Source organism: Sebastes umbrosus, chromosome 15 (assembly GCF_015220745.1).
Source record: "Sebastes umbrosus isolate fSebUmb1 chromosome 15, fSebUmb1.pri, whole genome shotgun sequence".
NCBI lineage: Eukaryota > Metazoa > Chordata > Actinopteri > Perciformes > Sebastidae > Sebastes > Sebastes umbrosus.
In genome coordinates, this window is record NC_051283.1 from 4,062,830 (window position 1) to 4,088,718 (window position 25,889).

At 42.1% G+C, this 25,889-nt stretch overlaps 2 protein-coding genes and 2 long non-coding RNA genes across 6 annotated transcripts in view; 2 read left to right on the forward strand and 2 right to left on the reverse strand.

Annotated features, from left to right (window-relative positions):
* LOC119502682 (major histocompatibility complex class I-related gene protein-like) overlaps positions 1-25,889 on the forward strand; it is a 334,522-nt gene that overhangs the window by 20,659 nt on the left and 287,974 nt on the right. The gene's annotated exons all lie outside the window — the stretch shown is intronic.
* LOC119502696 (major histocompatibility complex class I-related gene protein-like) overlaps positions 1-25,889 on the forward strand; it is a 93,418-nt gene that overhangs the window by 7,282 nt on the left and 60,247 nt on the right. The gene's annotated exons all lie outside the window — the stretch shown is intronic.
* Positions 20,478-21,907, reverse strand: LOC119502707. The gene is made up of 2 exons (XR_005210135.1): positions 20,760-21,907; positions 20,478-20,667 (listed from the first exon to the last, which is right to left on the reverse strand). It is a non-coding gene; the product is annotated as an uncharacterized LOC119502707 (long non-coding RNA).
* Positions 22,261-23,045, reverse strand: LOC119502716. Its single transcript, XR_005210144.1, has 2 exons — positions 22,887-23,045; positions 22,261-22,606 (listed from the first exon to the last, which is right to left on the reverse strand). It is a non-coding gene; the product is annotated as an uncharacterized LOC119502716 (long non-coding RNA).

Genomic DNA, 25,889 nt, shown 5'->3' on the forward strand with positions numbered 1-25,889 from the left:
ATACCTGGATTAAATATTTTTAAGATTTTTTCAGCCAACAGGAAGTCAGCCATGTTGGACTTCCTGCGTTTTTTTTAAATTTACGAACGCATATTTGAAGACTTTAGGATGCACAAAAAATTATGAAACTTTACACGCACATCCAAACTAGTAATTACTTTATTTTAGTTGTGAAATTTTGCTTGGGCGTGGCATGTTAGCTCTCTAGCGCCCCCTTATGTCTTTTAGATATGGAACATACCTTTAGGTACTCGGAATCGCATGAAACTTGGCAATATGATGGACACCTGTGAACTTTATGTAAATATACAGCCATTAGGTTCAGTGGGTTTAGCCGGCTCTATAGCGCCCCCTAACGCGTGGAAGGCCGTAGTTTGGTCAAAGTTGATCCGATATTCATGAAATTTGGTATACATATCCCACTCATTATTTGAAACATATTCCTCTTTGGGTTTTATTAGCTCAGCCCAACCTGAAGTCGGCCATATTGAATTTTGTGTTTTTCATGTCATTTTTGTATTTTATGCATACTTTTACGAACTCCTCCTAGAGACTTCATCGGATTCGCTTGAAATTTGGGTTGTATAACCCTGGATCTACTGTGATTCTAAATTGCGAAGGAAATTTTGATCGCTCGAACGATGATGTCGTACGTGAATTTTGATTGTTCGCCATGACACAAAAGGCTGTTGTTACTTGACTTTACCTAGTCCCATCTGCCCCAAACTTCACAAGCTAGATAATAGTCGAGGCCTGAAGACATATGTGTGACATTAAAAGTGAAAATCATAGCGCACCCTACAGGAAACAGGAAATTGTTGTAAATTGATTGTACATTGTCCAATCTTCCCCAAATTTGGTATGCATATCCCACTCATTATTTGAAACATATTCCTAATTGGGTTTCACTAGCTCCGCCCTTCAGGAAGTCGGCCATATTGAATTTTGTCGTTTTTCATGTCATTTATGTATTTTATGCATACTTTTACGAACTCCTCCTAGAGACTTCATCAGATTTGTGTGAAATTTGGGTGGTATAACCCTGAATCTACTGTGATGCTAAATTGCGAAGGAAATTTTGATCGCTCGAACGATGATGTCGTACGTGAATTTTGATTGTTCGCCTTGACACAGGAGGCTGTTGTTACTTGACTTTACCTTGTCCCATCTGCCCCAAACTACTCAAGCTGGATAAGAGACCAGGCCTGAAGACATATATGTGACATTAAAAGTGAAATTCATAGCGCCCCCTACAGGACACAGGAAATTGTTGTAAATTGATTATGCATTGTCCATTCTTCACTAAATTTGGTATGCGTATCCCACTCATTATTTGAAACATATTCCTAATTGGGTTTTATTAGCTCCGCCCTTCAGGAAGTCGGCCATATTGAATTTTGTGCGTTTTTCATGTATTTTATGCATACTTTTACGAACTCCTCCTAGAGCGTTTATCGGATCCGCGTCAAATTTGGGTGGTATAATCCACCCACTACTGTGATGCTAAATTGCGAAGGGATTTTTGATCGCTCGCACGGTGATGTCATACGTCATGTGCGAAGACGCCATTTTGTCACTTTTTAGGTATGGAACTTTGCGATACTCCTCCTAGAGGATTCAAGCGATCCATCTCAAAGTTGGGCAGCAGAATCTCAACACCTTCACGATGCTAAATTGCGAAGCTTTTGTGTTTTCGTGAAACGGCGTTCTTGTGGCGGCGCGGCGAATTCTGATGTTTCGCCATGACACAGGAGGCTGTTGTAACTTGACTTTACATAGTCCGATCTGCCCCAAATTTCACAAGCTGGATAATAGTCCAGGCCTGAAGACATATATGTGCCATTATGAGTGAAAGTCATAGCGCCCCCTGCAGGAATCTGGAAATTGTTGTAAATTGACTATACATTGTCCAATCTTCCCCAAATTTGATATGTTTTATAAGGGTGCCGGCCTGAAGACATATACATGGTATTATGCGTGATAGTCATAGCGCCCCCTACAGGAATCAGGAAATTGTTGTAAATTGACTATACATTGTCCAATCTTCCCCAAATTTGACATGTTTTATTAGAGTCCAGGCATGAAGACATATACGTGCAATTATGAGTGAAAGTCATAGCGCCACCTACTGACAACAAGAACTGGTTGTATACTGCCAGCCACCCTCATAGATGTGCTTTAAAGGACGCCCCACATATTCTCACAGTTCATTTCCAGCGCCACATGCTCCAAGCAGAAAATTCACTCTAACTGTTGCGTGCAGTTTCCGACTTTCACGGGAATGCACGACAGCGGGTATCCCGACGTGCGCGTTCCCCAGACGTGCCCGCGGGGGCGAGGGCCCGTTCATCGCTGCTTGCAGCTTTAATTATTATTATTATTTTTCCGCGCGGAGATTGCCTTTTTGGGACCTTTCCCATCCCCAAAAACTCACCAAAAGTGGACTATGCGTCAGATCTGGCGCGAACTCCAATGTTCTGGAGTGACCCGGCTCGGGTGTCGCCAGGGGGTGAGATAGCGCCCCCTAATGTAGGCAGTTTTTCAGAGAAGTTTCTTCGATCTTCACGAAATTCAAGTATGTCATTGCTCACATCCTCATACCTGGATTAAATATTTTTCAGATTTTTTCGGCCAACAGGAAGTCAGCCATGTTGGACTTCCTGCGTTTTTTTTAAATTTACGAACGCATATTTGAAGACTTTAGGATGCACAAAAAATTATGAAACTTTACACGCACATCCAAACTAGAAATTACTTTATTTTAGTGGTGAAATTTTGCTTGGGCGTGGCACGTTGGCTCTCTAGTGCCCCCTTATGTCTTGTTTCTTGTGAACATACCTTTAGGTACTCGGATACGCATGAAACTTGGCAATATGATGGACACCTGTGAACTTTATGTAAATATACAGCCATTAGGTTCAGTGTGTTTAGCGGGCTCTCTAGCGCCCCCTAACGCGTGGAAGACCGTAGTTTGGTCAAAGTTGATCCGATATTCATGAAATTTGGTAGGCATATCCCACTCAATATTTCGGACATATTCTTCATCGGGTTTCATTAGCTCCGCCCACCCGGAAGTCGGCCATATTGGAATATGTGCGTTTTTCATGTATTTTATGCATACTTTTACGAACTCCTCCTAGAGCGTTTATCGGATCCGCGTCAAATTTGGGTGGTATAATCCACCCACTACTGTGATGCTAAATTGCGAAGGGATTTTTGATCGCTCGCACGGTGATGTCATACGTCATGTGCGAAGACGCCATTTTGTCACTTTTTAGGTATGGAACTTTGCGATACTCCTCCTAGAGGATTCAAGCGATCCATCTCAAAGTTGGGCAGCAGAATCTCAACACCTTCACGATGCTAAATTGCGAAGCTTTTGTGTTTTCGTGAAACGGCGTTCTTGTGGCGGCGCGGCGAATTCTGATGTTTCGCCATGACACAGGAGGCTGTTGTAACTTGACTTTACATAGTCCGATCTGCCCCAAACTTCACAAGCTGGATAATAGTCCAGGCCTGAAGACATATATGTAACATTATGAGTGAAAGTCATAGCGCCCCCTACAGGAAACAGCAAGTTGTTGTAAATTGACTATACATTGTCAAATCTTCCCCAAATTTGATATATTTTATAAGAGACCCGTCCTGAAGACATATACATGGTATTATGAGTGATAGTCATAGCGCCCCCTACTGGCAACAGGAAGTTGTAGTAAATTGACTATTTATTGTCCAATCTTCCCCAAATTTGACATGTTTTATAAGAGTCCAGGCCTGAAGACATATATATGCAATTATGAGTGAAAGTCATAGCGCCCCCTACAGGAAACAGGAAATTGTTGTAAATTGACTATACATTGTCCAATCTTCCCCAAATTTGACATGTTTTATAAGAGACCCGTCCTGAAGACATATACATGGTATTATGCGTAATAGTCATAGCGCCCCCTACTGGCAACAGGAAGTTGTAGTAAATTGACCATGTATTGTCCAATCTTCCCCAAATTTGACGTTTTAAAAGAATCTTGGCCTGAAGACATGTACGTGGTATTATGAGTGAAAGTCATAGCGCCACCTACTGACAACAGGAAATGGTTGTATACTGCCAGCCACCCTCATAGAAGTGCTTTAAAGGACGCCCCACATGTTCTCACAGTTCATTTCCAGCGCCACATGCTCCAAGCAGAAAATTCACTCTAACTGTTGCGTGCAGTTTCCGACTTTCACGGGAATGCACGACAGCGGGTACCCCGACGTGCGCGTTCCCCAGACGTGCCCGCGGGGGCGAGGGCCCGTTCATCGCTGCTTGCAGCTTTAATTATTATTATTATTATTCTTTTTCCGCAGGGAGATCGCGTTTTTGGGACCTTTCCCATCCCCAAAAACTCACCAAAAGTGGAATATGCGTCAGACGTGGTGCGAAATTCAATGTTCTGTAGTGACCCGGCTCGGGTGTCTCCAGGGGGCGAGATAGCGCCCCCTAATGTAGGCAGTTTTTCAGAGAAAATTTCTTCGATCTTCACGAAATTCAAGTATGTCATTGCTCACATCCTCATACCTGGATTAAATATTTTTCAGATTTTTTCGGCCAACAGGAAGTCAGCCATGTTGGACTTCCTGCGTTTTTTTTAAATGTACGAACGCATATTTGAAGACTTTAGGATGCACAAAAAATTATGAAACTTTACACGCACATCCAAACTAGTAATTACTTTATTTTAGTGGTGAAATTTTGCATGGGCGTGGCACGTTGGCTCTCTAGCGCCCCCTTATGTCTTGTTTCTTGTGAACATACCTTGAGGTACTCGGAAACGCATGAAACTTGGCAATATGATGGACACCTGTGAACGTTATGTAAATATACAGCCATTAGGTTCAGTGTGTTAAGCCGGCTCTCTAGTGCCCCCTAACGCGTGGAAGGCCGTAGTTTGGTCAAAGTTGATCCGATATTCATGAAATTTGGTAGGCATATCCCACTCATTATTTCGGACATATTCTTCATCGGGTTTCATTAGCTCCGCCCACCCGGAAGTCGGCCATATTAGAATATGTGCGTTTTTCATGTATTTTATGCATACTTTTACGAACTCCTCCTAGAGAGTGTATCGGATCCGCGTCAAATTTGGGTGGTATAATCCACCCACTACTGTGATGCTAAATTGCGAAGGGATTTTTGATCGCTCGCACGGTGATGTCATACGTCATGTGCGAAGACGCCATTTTGTCACTTTTTAGGTATGGAACTTTGCGATACTCCTCATAGAGGATTCAAGCGATCCATCTCAAAGTTGGGCGGCAGAATCTCAACACCTTCACGATGCTAAATTGCGAAGCTTTTGTGTTTTCGTGAAACGGCGTTCTTGTGGCGGCGCGGCGAATTCTGATGTTTCGCCATGACACAGGAGGCTGTTGTAACTTGACTTTACATAGTCCGATCTGCCCCAAATTTCACAAGCTGGATAATAGTCCAGGCCTGAAGACATATATATGCAATTATGAGTGAAAGTCATAGCGCCCCCTACAGGAAACAGCAAGTTGTTGTAAATTGACTATACATTGTCCAATCTTCCCCAAATTTGACATGTTTTATAAGATTCCAGGCCTGAAGACATATAGGTGGTATTATGAGTGAAAGTCATAGCGCCACCTACTGACAACAGAAAATGGTTGTATACTGCCAGCCACCCTCATAGAAGTGCTGTAAAGGACGCCCCACATATTCTCACAGTTCATTTCCAGCGCCAGATGCTCCAAGCAGAAAATTCACTCTAACTGTTGCGTGCAGTTTCCGACTTTCACGGGAATGCACGACAGCGGGTATCCCGACGTGCGCGTTCCCCAGACGTGCCCGCGGGGGCGAGGGCCCGTTCATCGCTGCTTGCAGCTTTAATTATTATTATTATTATTTTTCCGCTGGGAGATTGCCTTTTTGGGACCTTTCCCATCCCCAAAAACTCACCATAAGTGGAATATGCGTCAGAAGTGGCGCGAAATTCAAAGTTCTGTAGTGACCCGGCTCGGGTGTCTCCAGGGGGCGAGATAGCGCCCCCTAATGTAGGCAGTTTTTCAGAGAAGTTTCTTCGATCTTCACGAAATTCAAGTATGTCATTGCTCACATCCTCATACCTGGATTAAATATTTTTGAGATTTTTTCAGCCAACAGGAAGTCAGCCATGTTGGACGTCCTGCGTTTTTTTTAAATTTACGAACGCATATTTGAAGACTTTAGGATGCACAAAAAATTATGAAACTTTACACGCACATCCAAACTAGTAATTACTTTATTTTAGTGGTGAAATTTTGCTTGGGCGTGGCACGTTGGCTCTCTAGCGCCCCCTTATGTCTTGTTTCTTGTGAACATACCTTTAGGTACTCGGATACGCATGAAACTTGGCAATATGATGGACACCTGTGAACTTTATGTAAATATACAGCCATTAGGTTCAGTGTGTTTAGCGGGCTCTCTAGCGCCCCCTAACGCGTGGAAGGCCGTAGTTTGGTCAAAGTTGATCCGATATTCATGAAATTTGGTAGGCATATCCCACCCATTATTTCAGACATATTCCTCATCGGGTTTCATTAGCTCCGCCCACCGGGAAGTCGGCCATATTGGAATATGTGCGTTTTTCATGTATTTTATGCATACTTTTACGAACTCCTCCTAGAGCGTTTATCGGATCCGCGTCAAATTTGGGTGGTATAATCCACCCACTACTGTGATGCTAAATTGCGAAGGGATTTTTGATCGCTCGCACGGTGATGTCATACGTCATGTGCGAAGACGCCATTTTGTCACTTTTTAGGTATGGAACTTTGCGATACTCCTCCTAGAGGATTCAAGCGATCCATCTCAAAGTTGGGCAGCAGAATCTCAACACCTTCACGATGCTAAATTGCGAAGCTTTTGTGTTTTCGTGAAACGGCGTTCTTGTGGCGGCGCGGCGAATTCTGATGTTTCGCCATGACACAGGAGGCTGTTGTAACTTGACTTTACATAGTCCGATCTGCCCCAAATTTCACAAGCTGGATAATAGTCCAGGCCTGAAGACATATATGTGCCATTATGAGTGAAAGTCATAGCGCCCCCTACAGGAAACAGGAAATTGTTGTAAATTGACTATACATTGTCCAATCTTCCCCAAACTTGACATGTTTTATAAGGGTCCCAGCCTGAAGAAATATACGTGGTATTATGCGTGATAGTCATAGCGCCCTCTACAGGAAAGAGGAAGTTGTTGTAAATTGACTATACGTTGTCCAATCTTCCCCAAATTTGACATGTTTTATAAGAGTCCAGGCCTGAAGACATATACGTGGTATTATGAGTGAAAGTCATAGCGCCACCTACTGAGAACAGGAAATGGTTGTATACTGCCAGCCACCCTCATAGAAGTGCTTTAAAGGACGCCCCACATGTTCTCAACAGTTCATTTCCAGCGCCACATGCTCCAAGCAGAAAATTCACTCTAACTGTTGCGTGCTGTTTCCGACTTTCACGGGAATGCACAACAGCGTGTTCCCCGACGTGCGCGTTCCCCAAACGTGCCCGCGGGGGCGAGGGCCCGTTCATCGCTGCTTGCAGCTTTAATTATTATTCTTTTTCCGCCGGGAGATCGCGTTTTTGGGACCTTTCCCATACCCAAAAACTCACCATGAGTGGAATATGCATCAGAAGTGGCGCGAAATTCAATGTTCTGTAGTGACCCGGCTTGGGTGTCTCCAGGGGGCGAGATAGCGCCCCCTAATGTAGGCAGTTTTTCAGAGAAAGTTTCTTCGATCTTCACGAAATTCAAGTATGTCATTGCTCACATCCTCATACCTGGATTAAATATTTTTGAGATTTTTTCGGCCAACAGGAAGTCAGCCATGTTGGACTTCCTGCTTTTTTTTAAAATATACGAACGCATATTTGAAGACTTTAGGATGCTCAAAAAATGATGAAACTTTACACGCACATCCAAACTATAATTACTTTATTTTAGTGGTAAGATTTTGCATGGGCGTGGCACGTTGGCTCTCTAGCGCCCCCTTATGTCTTTTAGATATGGAACATACCTTTAGGTACTCGGAAACGCATGAAACTTGGTAATATGATGGACACCTGTGAACTTTATGTAAATATACAGCCATTAGGTTCAGTGTGTTTAGCCGGCTCTCTAGCGCCCCCTAATGCGTGGAAGGCCGTAGTTTGGTCAAAGTTGATCCGATATTCATGAAATTTGGTAGGCATATCCCACCCATTATTTCAGACATATTCCTCATCGGGTTTCATTAGCTCCGCCCACCGGGAAGTCGGCCATATTGAATTTTGTGCGTTTTTCATGTATTTTATGCATACTTTTACGAACTCCTCCTAGAGCGTTTATCGGATCCACGTCAAATTTGGGTGGTATAATCCACCCACTACTGTGATGCTAAATTGCAAAGGGATTTTTGATCGCTCGCACGGTGATGTCATACGTCATGTGCGAAGACGCCATTTTGTCACTTTTTAGGTATGGAACTTTGCGATACTCCTCCTAGAGGATTCAAGCGATCCATCTCAAAGTTGGGCAGCAGAATCTCAACACCTTCACGATGCTAAATTGTGAAGCTTTTGTGTTTTCGTGAAACGGCGTTCTTGTGGCGGCGCGGCGAATTCTGATGTTTCGCCATGACACAGGAGGCTGTTGTAACTTGACTTTACATAGTCCGATCTGCCCCAAATTTCACAAGCTGGATAATAGTCCAGGCCTGAAGACATATATGTGCCATTATGAGTGAAAGTCATAGCGCCCCCTACAGGAAACAGGAAGTTGTTGTAAATTGACTATACATTGTCCAATCTTCCCCAAACTTGACATGTTTTATAAGAGTCCCAGCCTGAAGACATATACGTGGTATTATGCGTGATAGTCATAGCGCCCTCTACAGGAAAGAGGAAGTTGTTGTAAATTGACTATACATTGTCAAATCTTCCCCAAATATGACATGTTTTATAAGAGTCTTGGCCTGAAGACATATACGTGGTATTATGAGTGAAAGTCATAGCGCCACCTACTGACAACAGGAAATGGTCGTATACTGCCAGCCACCCTCATAGAAGTGCTTTAAAGGACGCCCCACATGTTCTCACAGTTCATTTCCAGCGCCACATGCTCCAAGTAGAAAATTCACTCTAACTGTTGCGTGCAGTTTCCGACTTTCACGGGAATGCACGACAGCGGGTACCCCAACGTGCGCGTTCCCCAGATGTGCCCGCGGGGGCGAGGGCCCGTTCATCGCTGCTTGCAGCTTTAATTATTTTTCTGCTGGAATATCGCGTTTTTGGGACCTTTTCCATCCCCAAAAACTCACCAAAAGTGGAATATGCGTCAGAAGTGGCGCGAAATTCAAATTTCTGTAGTGATTCGACTTGGGCGTCGCCAGCGGGCGAGATAGCGCCCCCTAATGTAGGCAGTTTTTCAGGGAAAGTTTCTTCGATCTTCATGAAATTCAAGTATGTCATTGCATACGTCTTGAAGTTCGTGTTAAATATTTTTGAGATTTTTTTGGCCAACAGGAAGTCAGCCAACTTGGATTTCCTGCGTGATTTTAAAATTTACGAACATATGTTTGATGACTTTAGGATGCACAAAAACTCATGAAACTTTACACGCACATCCAAACTCATAATTACTTTGATTTAGTGGTGAAATTTTGCTTGGGCATGGCATGTTGGCTCTCTAGCACCCCCTTATGTCTTTTAGGTTTTGAACATACCTTGAGGTACTCGAAAACTCATGAAACTTGGCAAAATGATGGACACCTGTGAACTTTATGTAAATGTACAGTTATTGGGTTCAGCATGTTTAGCCGGCTCTATAGCGCCCCCTAACGCGTGGAAGGCCATAGTTTGGTCAAAGTTGATCCTATATTCATGAAATTTGGTAGGTACATCCTGCTCATTATTTCAGACATATTCCTCATCGGGTTTCATTAGCTCCGCCCACCGGGAAGTCGGCCATATTGGAATATGTGCGTTTTTCATGTATTTTATGCATACTTTTACGAACTCCTCCTAGAGAGTTTATCGGATCCGCGTCAAATTTGGGTGGTATAACCCTCAAACTACTGTGATGCTAAATTGCGAAGAAATATTTGATCGCTCGAACGGTGATGTCATACGTCATGTGCAAAGACGCCATTTTGTCACTTTTTAGGTATGGAACTTTGCGATACTCCTCCTAGAGGATACAAGCGATCCATCTCAAAGTTGGGCAGCAGAATCTCAACACCTTCATGATACTAAATTGGGAAGCTTTTGTGTTTTCGTGAAACGGCGTTCTTGTGGCGGCGCGGCGAATTTTGATGTTTCGCCATGACACAGGATGCTGTTGTAACTTGACTTTACATTGTCCGATCTTCCCCAAATTTGTCATGTTTTATAAGAGTATCAGCCTGCGTTGAGTTTCCGACTTCCACGGGAATGGACGGCAGCAGGTTCCCCGACGTGCGCGTTCCCCAGACGTGCCCGCGGAATTTTAACAGCATGTCATTGCTAAAGTATTAGCACTAGAACAGAGTGTTTTATTGTAATTGTCAGTTCTGCAAATAAAAACTACTCTTTGAAGTAATCGTCATGTGGTTGGGTGTTTTGTTTATTGTAAACATTTACGTATTTTATAATAATGTATTTGAAAATAAATACATCAATGCTGATTCTAGTGTTGGCTTTTCCTGCCTCAGCCTCCCGCCCGCGGCTGGAGGGAACAGGGGATCTCAGAGTTTTGGTCGGAGACGATAACCTTTCTCTCTGTGGAGCCCCGTCACTTCACAAGACACGGAAAACCTCTGTTGGTCTGGAGGAGCTGCAGCAGTTATTTCTGCACAAACGTCCACTGTACATTCACTAAATATTGTCAGAGCTAAACTAACTCTTCTGCAGTGTTTAGTGTGCGCGCATACATGTGAGAGTGGAGCGAAAGAGTGAGAACAAGCGCGGTGTGTGAGTGAGGGCAGGCAAAGCAGGCAGAGGAGCAAAGGAGCAGAGACTCCGGTCCTGGAGACCAAAGCTACGGTCTCTGACCGCAGCCAACACTGTTTAACAGACGGGCTTCACTATATAGAACTTTGTGGTTTTGGTGCTCCCGTGTAGTTTCTGTTGGAGTCTTGTCTGAACAGCGTAGCCACACGTGAGCACGCATGAGACACCGACCCGCAATGATTTACACGTGTAAGAAGTTACAAACAGTCCCTTTAACTTTTATTAATGATACTATTAAAGTCAGAGAGAGACGGAGAGTCTGTCTGTCAGCAACAAACACGTTTTACATTATTTATCGTCATTTCCATTCAGTCACATGTGAGGCTGATAATTCCTGAACGTCGGGTTTGATATGAGTTATATCATTTACATTTTCCCTGAAACATCCAGCCTAATAATTTGGTCTCCAGGACCATAGTCTCTGCTGTACTCTGCTCCTCTGATCTGCCTGCCTTCACTCAGCTGTATATTGTACTTATTATTCACATATACTTATAGGCAGGGTCTGAAATTAGCAACCGCCACCCGCCAAATGCAGGTAAATTGTTGGCGGGTAAAATTGGCAGGCCATCCGCCATTTTGGCAGACAGTAAAAAATGTTAGGGGACGGAATAGAGAACAGACTCCTTATTGTCTGATTCCTTGGTATCTCAAGCCTCCGTGACTACTGATTCCTCTGTATTGATGCCTTTCCACAGTAACGCGTGCACAATGACGCATAAGCACATTGTATCATGTTGCTGTTTGTTTTGGAACGGAGACTGCCTGAGGGACGCACCTGTTTTTTCCTTGATAATGCAACACTGTGAACAACAAACCTGTTGGCCAGGAGGAGAGTTAGTAATGTTACCTGTTAGCAGCCAGTGGGCAGCACAGTCCTGCTTGGTTAAATAACAGATCTAGTAATGTTAATGGAGGTGCCATTAGGCACATTAGGCATTAGGCAGTTGTTATTATTATGTGGCGTTCAAACTCAAGCTCAGGAAAAATGACTATTGGTAAATTACGTTATCGTCTTGTTCAAATGTAACCTCGTAAAATTATGTTTTTGGCGAGAAACTTGAATAAATCCAGTTGTTTAAAGGAGATGTTTTCACAGCAATATAAAATAGATAATAGAGAGGGAATTACAGTATGACCTGTTTAACATCCTAACACTAGCTCTCAACAGCTTGCCAATATTTTTCTAATCAAAGCAAATATTTAAATAATCATAATCATTTGAATTGTGTGTTTTTATGCAAACAACCCCTATAGATGACAATAACAAAGTACAGTACAGTACTGTGTACAGTACCCTCCCTGCCCCGAAAAATAGGGCTCCCCGGAAGCCACGGTGTAATTCGAATATTGTAATTTACCATGCATATAATGTTTTTTGTGTAAAATATATTGAACATTGAATGACATCAGATCTAAGATCTTATTATACCCCCGTAAGTAGTTGGGGATATATAGCGTTCCACGTGCCCTTCCGTCCGTCCGCACGTTCACCTGTCACATTTTCGTGTCCGGAGCAAAACTATTTAATTTAGGAACTTCAAATTTGGTATGATGGTTGACAGTGTGGTCTAGTTGTGCCTTTTGGGGGTTAGAAGTCCACGGTGCCCAAACCTTTTTTGAGTTTTTCCAAAATGGCAAAACCTTTGGTGTTACTTTAGTAGGGATCAAGCAGTGAGCGGGGGTATCTGAGCCATGCTCACTTTTGCCTTGTTCCTTCATTTGGCGCAGAGATTTCAAAAATGGCAGATAACATTTCTGAGTGGCAGACAAAAAAAAAAGGTACTTGTTTGCCACAGTGGCAGGCAATGAAAAAAGTTAATTTCAGAACCTGCTCATAGGTCATGGCTGCTGGAGTCGGACTACTTGATGTCTTTTGCACAAATAATTGCACAGTTCACTGTACACAGAAGTACACAGAAGCTATAATCTAAAATATTAACGTGACGCTTAAGAGGAAACAACGTCTCATTTCTCTTAAAACATGTGACTTCCTGTAAATTTAGTGAAGGCTGCTTCAAACTGCAAACCGTAGCTTTTAGTCACCGCCCTGCTGCTGCTGCCACCTGATCTCATCTACAGTTTGATTGTAATCTGAGTTCACATCAGTGAAAAATGTGTCTGAACTGGTCTGACAGCTTGGATCAACTTGACTGAGGTTTATTTTTAACTGTTAAGACTCAAGAGTACGACAGAGTATTAGGGCCACAATGAGGAAACAAATAAATCTTAGATTTTTAGAATAAAGTCATACGTTTACGAGAAAAAAGTCGTAATATTACGAGAAAAAAGTCATAAGTTTAGGTTAAAAAGTCATAATATGAGAAAAAAAGTTGTAATATTATGAGATTAAAGTTAAAAGATTAGAGATATTTGGGTAGCTAGTTTTGCCACACCTGATGTGTTTAGTTTATGCTTCACATAGACAAGGTCTTGCATGCAAACTAACCATCTTTTCTAACCCACTGCATTATCTGACACACATTAAGATCAAATACATAAACTTGAATTAGTTTTAAATATAAACATACACATTCTCAACCCCCACATCACACCCCCCTTTGTCCTTTCTGAGCACATTTGCTCCAAAAAAACAAAGAGGCAAGGAAATAACGTCTAACTTGTGCGTGCAGTGTCCGATGGTCACTGAAATGTACGGGTGTGTCGACCGGCGTCTCGTCAGTACCCCTGACGTGCGGGAAGGTGCGAGGGCCCGTTCATCGCTGCTTGCAGCTTTAATTCATTATTATTATTGTTATTATTATTATTTTTATATTCCTGGTGTGATGGAATAATTGATACACAAGTTATCTTTGGAAGGAAGAGGTCCGGAGCTGATGATGTCTTACAAAAGAAGGTTTATTGAAGCTTGATCAAGGAGAATTGTCAGGCCTCCACAATAGATGCTCTCTGCGTGAAGGCCTCACAACTCTGCCCTTCCTCCCCGGTGCTCAGTGTCTTACCCCTTATCATGTTTTGACTTACTCCGTTCCTCTGGCATCTCTGACCCTGGTTGCCCTAGCGACTGGCTCTACGGTCTCCACTACAGACACAGCTGTACAGATAACGGTGGCTCCTCTAGACAGGACTCCAACCCAAGAATGTCAACAGAGGGACACTCTGACAAACACTTTGACCTTTCTACCAATAAGAGAGGAATTGATGGAAAATTCCATCACAACCCCTCCTTTTTGATCGACAGATCAACACTAATTACCCCTCCCAGTGTGACATATCAATTTAACAATTGAGCACCAGGGAGAAGTCAGGGCTGATCCACCCCACGCAGTAGTGACTAATTTAAACAGTCAAAATCCAAAAACAGTTACATATCATGATTATTAAAAACTCACCCTTAACCTCTAGCAATGACCTACGAGTTCCGTCTTCAAGCCAATTAAGGCCTCCTAAGGAAAATTTCCTGCAGACCTCCCAAACCCCATAAAGGTCTAGAGAGCTCTTTTGACAGAGGTCGCAGGTCACATGCATCTACTGACAACTGGCCAAAAACTCTGCCTCGGTTTCACAGGAGATGGAGCAAAAAGACCAGATGCGCTATCTAAACTATCTGGAACGGACAAAGGTAAAACCTCAGATCACAAAAGAGGGAAAACCCATATTGTCCCATCCGTACAAACCGATCATCTTCAGGGTGAGCCAGGGTGATTTACCTGATTATGTTTCAAATATAACCAAGCACACTTGATTAAATGACATCACACGTTACATTTTAAACTTAATATAAAATCAATCTTCCTTCTTATACAAGGAAACAGGATAGATAATAGAATTAGAAATACATGGCACAAAATTTAAGTAAAGAAGTAATTCACAAATCATAAATCATAAATCATAAATCATAAATCATTGTTTCTCTTTTTTCTTTTGAGATAGAGGTATCCTTACCCACAGAGGTACCCGGAAGCAGGATGCAATTTCACCTAAATCAATCATGCAGAATATCAGTTCATTTTACAGAGAATACACTTTTACTATTAATCCCTACAGCCTTTAATATCAAGATACATTGATTTTTATCAAATTCACCAACTAAAATTGAAAAACCTTAAACAATTAAACCTTGAGAGAGTAACCGATTCAACTCGTTCTCCGTGTTTTCTGTCATCCATGTGATGAGTGTAATGTGTATGCAGTATCTTTATTGAAAATGTGAGTGTGTGTACTGAGGTGTGTGGCTTAATGTGATGTGTATGTAATGAAATATAAGTATGTGTGTGTGATTACATGTAATATTGCTTTGATTTTAACCCACAGAATCATAGGGATCAATAATGAATAATGTTGATTATATTAGAGTAATACACATCTTCAAAATGATTATCTATAACTGATTAAGTCTTCTTCTTCAACTCAGGTGCTTTGCGCACCACAGAGCCATCACTGGCGAGAGGTCTCAAGACATACGATGCACAGTGATATGGATGTTTCCTTGCTGGCAAAATCAAACCTTAATCAAATACAAACATGAAAAATAAAAAATGATCACATCTGGAGAAATGTGGGATTACATATCACATGTTTCCCTCTCCTCTTCTCCCTCCTCTTCTTCCTCCTCCTCCTCCAGACTAAGGTCTACTAACCCTAACCTCTGGACCCAATCTTGAAACTCGGCATTACCAAAAGACCCGGTCTCTACCTGATGGAGTGCTAGGCCTCCCACACTTACACGGACCTGGGGAGCCTGTAACACGATGCTAGCAGTTTTCTGGACAAGAGCTCTGATTATTGCCCCTAAACATGTGAAGAGGAGAAGGAGAAGAAGAATGGCCATGTTTGAGTGGTCTCTGGTCTTTAAGTGGCGTTTTTCCTTCATTTAGTTTTGCACGTATGGTATAAATAGATTCAAAATATGTTGTTGGTGGGAGGAGATAGTTATATTCTTGCATCTCTTCAATCCGGACAGTGTTGTCACATCCCTCTACGTGACCTTTGACATCTTGATAGCTCACGTCCCAGTCGTAACAAACTGGGTGGAGCTTGAGCTGTTGCTCTGGCTCTTTTCATGGTTGCAAGCACTGGGTTGCTCGTTGTTCTACCGAGCTCAAGGCTCAGCTCGGCACCTGGAACATGAGAGCCCTCATGCTCCGATTTCCTTGAATCAGGTTGCTCGGTCCCCTGACCGAACCCACTCAGCAGTGCGAGGAGAAGGAGTGACCATCCTGTCACTTGCCACGTCCCTGCGTGCCCTCTCCCGTAGCACGAGGTGCTGCTCTGCACCTTGTAGCATGAACCCATTCTGCTTTGCCCTCGACCTTCAACACTGTTTTGGTCACCAACAGCACCTATTATGGGCCTTTCACCTGGGAGACAAACAGAGAGCACACCTTGTCCAAGGACTTAATTAGTATTTTGATCACCAACTTTGAAACGGGTGAATTGGCTCCACCGAGGGTTCTGGGAGCCGTTCTGCCACCTGTAAGTGATACCTTTTCAAAACTTTGGTTAGTGCTTTAACATAATCAACCAGGGATTCCTCAGTCCAAAGAAGCAAAGTTTAATGTGGTGTCAACGGGGGACTTGACCCTGTTGACATTGCTCTTCCTATGAGGACCTCGTGTGGGCTTAGCCCTGTCGTAGCACTTTGTGTACTGCAGATGGAGTACAACCCAATTTGTCAGGCCACTTCAGACCTGTTTTCATCATTGTTTTGGTCAAACTCTCCTTGATTGTGGAGTTCATTCTCTCAACTTGCCCTGAGCTCTGTGCATGGTAGGGAACATGTAACTGCCATGTGAACCCTAATACTGCTGCGAGACCCTGTGTTACTTTTGACACAAAACATGGACCCCGATCACTATTTATTCCCCTTGGCACCCCAAATCTTGGGATGACATCTTTTAGGAGACACTTCATAACTGTTCTTGCGTTCTCTTTCTTTGTTGCGAACGCCTCAGTCCACTTTGAGAACTGATCGGTGATCACCAACAAGTATTTGAAACTTTGTGAATTTGGCATATGTACAAAATCGATCTGTATATTTACAAAAGGGCCCGATGGTGGCGGTAGATGGTCATGTTTTATCGAACTGTTCTTTCTCCTAGTTTGTTGGCATGTCATGCATCCGTTTACTAGTGTTTGTGAGACCTGTGTGATGCCTGGCTCAAAACATTGTGAACAAATTACCTCATTCCTCCCTCCTTTTCCTACATGTGCAGGCCCATGTACTACATGGGCCAACACATGTAGGAGAGAACTAGGACAGATATGGCCTTTATGGTAATGTTTGTGTTTAAGTGGCTCAGAAACCATGTTTCTTACAGATATCAATATGTTTTTATTAATCACTTCTCAGTCATTCACTATGAATGAATGAATAGTTTTATTTCGGTCATACATCAAAAAGAACAAAACTTTACAATCTGTGTGAATATAAACCAACACTGTATCCCTTTCACACAACAACGTTCATATAATCAATGACCAATGGCCCCAAGGCTTATTTTTTCCTATCCTATACAATCCATAAAATAACCCAGAATATCAGCATTACAAAGGAAAGAAAAAATAAAATTTACTCTAATCGTAATCCTTACTTATTTCACATTTTAAGGCTTTTTTGAAGCTCAACAGAGAGCTACAAAATTTCAACTCATCACTAAGCCTGTTCCATAATTTGACTCCCAAAACTGAGACACATCTGTATTTTACATCGGTTCTCAGTTAACCTGTTTCAAAAACACACAACCCTCTTAAATGAAAATGTCTTTACACTCAAAGTAGCTTTAATATTATTTTTATGTTTCTGCAACATTTGATCATAATAATCTTTTTTTGTAATCTCATAATTCATGTCAGTCTATTTTTATATTTTTGTACTCCTTTTCCTTTGTTCGATATTTAATAAATTCCCTGTAAAGCCTATTTTTCTTTCTACAAGCTTTATGATTCATTAATATCATCAACATAAACTTCTTGCCAGTCATAATTCAAGAGTTCTGTCTTAAAACCTATATTTGCCTCCGGTGATTTTATTCTAATCAAATTGTTCTGTTTCTTTGTTCTTAATCTTGATTTATTGTTAATCTCCAACACTGTAAAAACAGGCAAACTATCACTCACATCAGTCACTAACAGTCCACTTCCACTTCCCAAACAATTACATTAATGAAAATATTATCAATCAATGTTAAACTATCCCTCGTTATTCTACTTGGCTTTACAATTAACGGATAGAAACTCAAGCTAAACATAATATTAACAAATTCTGTTGTTTCATTATATAATCATTATATTTCAGTAAATCAATATTTAAGTATGGCCTAGCCAACCAACCATTTAACCTCAGATGATCTGCTAACAGAGCCCTCAGTGTAGAAAATTATATCTGAATTTGGGATTGGTGTCTGCTGGAGGTCTGGCCTTGGAGAGGAACATGTTGCAATCATGTAATCGCAATCATGATCCTTGACGGTCTCAATCAATGGGAGGAGAGTGGCTGGATTTAGCGGTGCGGAGCGTTTCACCGTAATATGTGGACTGGACAGAATGATAGCCTCATAACCTGAGCGACATGCTGCTGTCATGTGTTGTGTTGATGTGGTGTTCAAAATGTGTAAAACGGCATGCGGAACGTGGACTACACAGTCATGAGCCAGTACTATGGGGGCTGATTTTTCAATCATCATCGGAACTGAGGCCACAGTTCTCAAACAACCTGGCATGCCCAACACCACGGGTCCCAATCGAGCCGAATAGTACGCAACAGGACGGTAATGCGAACCATGTTTCTGTACCAGGATACCTGTAGCAAAACCCTCCTTTTCGTGCACGTGTAGATGGAACAGCAAGTTGTAGTCCGGCAGGCCCAGTGCTGGGGCCTGTAACAACGCATGTTTCAGGTCTTGGAAAGCTTTTAACATAACTTCAGTCCATTCCACAATAGATGGAGCCGTTTGCAATGTAACGGCTCGCAACACAGAGTCCAAAGCTGCATACTCAAAAATCCAGTTCCTGCAATAATTAGCCATCCCCAGGAACAAATGCATTTCTTTCTTAGTCCTCGGGGGATGCATATCCATCAACAGTCTCACTCTTTCTGGCGACAACAGCCGCTAGCCGTTCTTCAACACATGACCCAGATACGTGACCTCAGGCAGGCAGAATTGCAGTTTGGTGAGTGATGCCCTGTGGCCACACTCCGCCAGTCTTTTGAGCAGCAAAATGGAGTCAGAGCGACACGCGTCTAATGTTGGGGACGCCACCAAGAGGTCGTCTGCATATTGAAGAAGGCTTGATCCTCCTGGCAGATCGAGATCGTCCAGATCACGTTTTACCGCTGCCGCGCACACGCTCGGGGACTGGGAATATCCCTGGACTAGCCTTCGCCAGGTCAGCTGTCGACCTTTAAAAGTAAACGCAAACAGATACTGGCTGTCTGGATGCAGTGGAATGGAAAAGAAAGCTGAACATAGATCAATGACTGTGTAGTACGTTGAGTTTTGCCGGTAATGAGGCTAAGATGGAATTGGTGTCTGGGACTAATATGTGTTGTTTTAGATTTTGTTGATAGTGATTCTGCCATAGGAACACCGGAAACACCCATAGTGGTGATATAATGTGTGGTTGGTTCAAAACTTCAACTGTTACCATTTACTTCAATTGCTAACGTGGGATCTTGTGACAAATCTAGCCAATTTGCAAATTGTTGTAAAAACTTGTTGTAGCCTATATCAAGTTAAGGTTATATAAATCAACCCTTAGCTACATATATTATTAAATAGGCCTATGACTTGACATCAGGTTAAGGTAAAAACTAAATAAAATCGACAGGGAGTTGCACAATTGTTATAATTTATAAATATACAAAACATACAATTACTATGCTCTCCTCAAAGCCACCAGACTATTGACAGAAACAGTCATTTTAACCATTGATCATTATAAACGCACTTTTTCAAACTGACAGAAAACATTTAAAATTCGTCAAAACTTTCTTGCAATGTCTTGCAACAATATCTATCACTGATTGCTTTCTACAGAATCCTGGCTTTCGTATTTTTAAGTATGTATTATAAGCTGCTCAGAGCTACTGTTAACCAGCCCTCTCTATTATCTATTTAATATCGCTGTGAACACATCTCCTTCAAACAACTAGATTTATTCAAGTTTCTTCACCAAAAATACATTTTACACAATTATATTTGAACACCTCATGATAATGTTATAATTCACCTTCGCCTAATAATCTATTGGCATACCAAAATTAATAAATGAGTTAGCTGAATTCCTTCAGCCTCTCCCCCTTACTCTGGACACAAAACCTGCACCCTGTAGGTGTGTGTGTTTGTGTCAGTGTCTCTGTGTGTTTCTTGACCCCGCCCCTCTGGTGGATCATCAATGAATTCTGAGCCAGTTGCTCTGCTGCCTCCTTGCAGGGCAGCCACGTCTGCTCCTCTCCGTCTCTCCCTTTCAACTGCAGCAGTGATCAAAAACATCAACTCTTGTGTCTGCATTTTTCCTAACTCTGCCTCTGAAGCTTTTGCTTTATCGTTATCTTGGGGTAAAGTGAAACAGTGAATTTGTTCAGTTCAATTCAATTGCTCTAAAAGTGGGATTTTAGCTTCAGTCAACACACTCAACAAACACTGAGGGGACGGAGTTTTACCTTGGCGTTTAATCCTATCATTAATCATCGCCTTTGTCTGATTCTCACTATCTCAGCCGCTTTGGTCTGCAATGTGATCTTTAACAATGTCCTGTGACATGTTGCAATAAATGGTACGCATTCATCCACCATTTTTCTTCTTAATTCATCTGAACCCCATTCACAGCCATTCTCACTCACTCTCTCACTACAGATTTGAAGAGCGGTGACTTTCTTCCGTCAAAGTGCACACTTTCTCATACATGCAAAATCCCAGTCTGGATTTCCAATGTCTCCATGAAATAATTTTTTATCAAGATTTTTTGCTTAGAGATTTCTACAGGTGGTTGTACCTTTATATACTTCAACTCCTACAGGTGGTTATGCTTTAACTCCAGTAAGGTCTTACTTCTAGTTACCCTTTCACCCCCTCTTTTTTCTTTTTCTTCCAGTGGGTGATCAGTCCACTGGATCAAAAGAAAAAAGATAGCAATATTATTATAATTATTACACTATGTGTGATTACAGTGTATTGATGTTATCCCTCTGAGTTCCCTGAACTCCTTGGTACCGTATTGTGCTAGCCCTGGATTCTACAGCGGTCGTCTAACACCTGCCCTGTTGACACGTCTGTCACAACCACCCTCGAAGTGGGAGAATCCCTCTCTTCATTCCCCAACAGCACTTTATCCCCCTGTACAGATACTGTATCCCCCTGTACAGACGCCGTATGAATGAAATCTTTTAATGTATGCCTTTTTATCAATGAATTCTTACTTACCAGAAAGACAGAGTTGTTTATTTTTTTTTTTTTTTCTTTGCCACCTGGTTCTTTGTATCACAGCGGTGAGCGAGACTTGGTCCTCCTTGGCGTCAGGCCCCCACCTCAACACCCTTTTTATGGGGAGGTTGAGGCTAGAGTCCCGGACTCCAGAAGTGCACAGTCTTTACCCTCGCACAGAGTTCCAGCGGTCCCGCTCACACGAGTGATCCTGCCGACAACGCAAAATTGTGGTGGCAGTTTCGGTTAAAACAAGACACAAACCAACGTAACAACTTGTCTTTCAGTGAATTTAATAAAAAAGGCATACATTAATAACTAAAGCATCTGCAGATGGACTCACGAGCACAGCCACCTGTTGTGGACTGTGGCAAGTGAGCCTCCATGCGGCAATTCACCATCCGTCCAATCACACATCAATACTGTGAACGGAACTACATATTTCCATCCGGCCTGTCTGCCCACTATTCCAGCGGGATCAGAGGGCATATACATCGTCTCAAAATGTGTGGTTGCATTTTCTGAGGTTATGTGGGATTTGGTGTTTGCATGGTGTTTATCAATGACAGGTTGACTCTTCTCTTTTACCCTGTCGGTTCTTTGACTGATAAAATCTTTTAACTTTGGCTGTTTCGGGAACGGTCACATGTGTAAATTTCTCTGGTTTCTCTGCTGCTTTGGACTTTTGGGCACCCATTTTATTCAGCACTTAATTTCACACAGTTATACAGCAAAATTCAGCAGCGTAAGCGCGCAAAGCACCAGCACATCAGTAAACAAGCAGCAATCACAGTTCAACAGCATAGACACACAAAACGTAGACACACAAAACGGGCGCATGCACATCAATAACACCTCTCTGCATCAACAGCTTCTCCTCTTTTTTCTTTTTTCCTTCCCCTTCCAGCAGGGTGAGGCTTCAATTTTTTTTTCAAGACGGAGCCCCGAAAGCCCGACGCCTCGTGTACACAAACAATAAAACGGATATCCCTCGGCCCCTGGGGTCTCCCCCAGAACCTCTAGTTTCCCTCTGGATACAGAGTTGGGATAGTCGTCAATCTTGATCTGGCCGAGGCAGTTCTATTTCAAACTCCCCGGAAACGTCTTTCCCTCTTGGACCAGAGCTCATGGGAGTCCCCCCTGGTCGGGTCTAGCCCGAAGCTAACCCGGAAACTCAACCACCCCTGTTGGTGGTACTGTGGTAGTCTCAATTGACCTAAAACACACAGACTTTATCTTGAACACCACCCACCCTTCTGGAAGTGTAATATTACCCTTTTTAATATTACCTCTTTACCATGAACTGGTTAACTTCAATTTCCACTTTTATCCATTACATTTTCTATTTCAAATTTCAGAAATTACTCAGCCGAATTATTACTATACTCCCTTGAGCTGGAGTGTTACTCTATAGCTAAATTTTTTAAAATTTCAGATTCTTTTAGATCTCGTCAAACACAGACATGGTAAGGCAAAAGCAGATAATTTGCACTTACCACTTCTGTTGTTATGTTGAAATCCTGTTCGTGACGCCAAATTGTGATGGAATAATTGATATACAAGTTATCTTTGGAAGGAAGAGGTCCGGAGCTGATGATGTCTTACAAAAGAAGGTTTATTGAAGCTTGATCAAGGAGAATTGTGAGGCCTTCACGCAGAGAGCATCTATTGTGGAGACCTGACAATTCTCCTTGATCAAGCTTCAATAAACCTTCTTTTGTAAGACATCATCAGCTCCGGACCTCTTCCTTCCAAAGATAACTTGTATATCAATTATTCCATCACATCTCCTCCTTTTGGTTTATTAGTTCTGTTATTGGGATTTTGGTTTGTTTTGGATTTGGGCTCTTTTATATTCATGCATTCCAGTGTTTCCTGTTTTATTTTGAAATTCACTCTTCCTGTGTCTTGTCTGGTTTTACTTCCTACCTTTGTTTGTTTTCCCGCCCTTTTTGATTGTCTGCCCCGCCCTGATTTGTACCACGTGTCTAATCGCCCTCTTGTATTTAAGCCCTCTGTTGTTGTCAGTTCGTGTCGCTCCTGCCTAGTCTGTGTTGTCTCCGGTGTTATCTCTGCCATCCTGCCTGTGATCCTCGTGTTCCTCGTGTCTTCTGGTTTATAATTTAGTTTTTGTTCTCAGTTTAGTTTTTGGGGTTTTTTCCTTTGTACTTTGTTTTTCTCAGCCTGCCCTCTGTTTTTTGGTTTTCATGTAAGATTTGTTTTTTTCTGCCAGTTTTACAATTAAAGCTTGCTTTTTGTTAAATGTATCTGTCTGCCTGGTCACTCTGCATTTGGGTCCACCCTTTAAACTAATACCTTGACAGAATGAACTGACCAAAATGGAGCCAGCAGAGTTGCACATTTTTTCTTTAAAAGTTTGTGAGTTTGAGTTGACTGTGGAAAGACTAGTTTTTGCTCATGCTATTGAGTGGACTTCCCTCCTGGATCAGCTTGCTATGCAGCAGGAGGATTTTAAGGAGCAGCCGTGGGTGAGCCACTTTGTACCCCTTTAAACTAATACCTTGACACAAATCTATTTTACAAGGGAGACCTTAATTCTTAAGTAAAAGTAGCAATACAAAGTACTCCAAATGAAGTAAAAGCTTTCAATGTATGTTTTTTTTTTTTTTTTTTGTATGTAAAATCTTAATCTGAAAGCTAACTATAGTTGTAAATAACTGATGGAGTAAAATGTATAAATGGATCTGTAGCAAACACATCTTTAAAAACATTGGATACCATACAATATCAGGCTCTGAGACTATGTACAGGTGCATTTAGAACGACTCCAAGAGCAGCATTACAGATAGAGATGGGAGAAATGCCATTAGAAATGAGAAGGATACAGCTATCACTTAATTACTGGGTTAATTTACAGGGCCGTAATCAAGATCATCCAACTCAAGACACTTTAAAGCCTTGTTGGGAAAAGGAAAAGAAGGAAACAAAAAGCTTTGGATGGACAGTGATCCAGAAAACAAAAGAATTTGAAATAGATAAATTAAACATTACTCCAACAGTACCATTACCAGCAAAACCACCTTGGATACTTTCTGATGTCTCAGGCTGCATCCCAAAGCTCTTAATTGCATCCCTGCTTCCCTCACTTGCGTCTCATCAAGGAAGCAAGGACACCATGCGGAGACACAGGAAACAAGAAAATTTGTTTTATGAGACGTCGTTTCCTCTGAAGCGACATCCGTTTCTGATGACCGCAGCAGCTGATCAAAGCTGGATCAGCTGTCAGTCGGCTTTAACAGCTGTTGATGTCTGAACTGATCTGATGCTAATAAAGACAAGTGCAAACTGCTGTCTGTATTTCTACTGTGTCAATGTCTTTATATTATTTATTAATTATTAGTGTCTGTAGTTATTGATACTCTGATTGTGAGTTCATTATTTAATAACCCAGAATATGACTATGGTGTCTTTTGAACACTGGACATTATTTATTAGGCTGAATGTTTGAGGGAAAATGTAAATGATGTAACTCATATCAAATCTGATGTTCAGGAATTATCAGCCTCATGTGACTGAATGGAAATGAGGATAATAATGTAAAGGGGGTTTGTTGCTGACAGACAGACTCTTCTTCTCTCTCTGACTTTAATAGTATCAATAATAAAAGTTTACGGGGGAAATAATGGATCATGAGAAGAAAAATCATTCTAATACATGAAAGTTATTTTAAGTCTGTTTGTCAGATCTTATAAAGCTCTTTCAGTAACAGACTGCTTCACTGGCGTTGTGTGAAGCAGAGATACTGCAGGTCCTTCTGCTGCTAGAACACCTACAGTTAACACAGATTTGAACTAGATGGTGAATCAGAAGACAACTAAAATATAAAACATTTAATCTGTGATCTGTCTTCACTCCGGTATTAAACTCCAGTGATGTTGAGAGGTAAAGTTATCAGATCAGTCTGGTGGGCAGCAGCGTCCAATCAGTAACTGATATCCAATAAGGAGGCGTGTCTATCAGCAGCAGCGTCCAATCAGTAACTGATATCCAATAAGGGGGCGTGTCGGTCGGTAAAAGACCTCCTTGTAGGCTGCTCTCGTGTATCTTCGCTCATCGCTCCTCAGAGATCCCTCCTCGTTCCTCACTCCTCCGTGCACAAATAAGAGCTTTGGGACGGTCTTCAAGATGGCGCACCAGAACAACTTCCAGTTCAAGCGAGGATCGAGGAGCGAGGAAATTAAAAATAAGAGCTTTGGGATGCACCCCTTGCGTGTCTCCATGCTTCCCTGGTGGGAGGGACAAAGACGCAAGTGAGGGAAACGGGGATGCAATTAAGAGCTTTGGGATGCAGCCCCTTCTTTTGGAGGTTGTAGCAGGCTCAGTTTTAAAGCGAGAGTGGAGATACTGGTATCATAGGAAACTAGAAACCCTAAGGAATCCATTGGTAGATTGGAAAACAGGAATTTTATGTCATTCCATTTGTTGTATTTCTACTTTTACTGAACTAAAAGATGTGAATACTTTTTCCACCACATTCA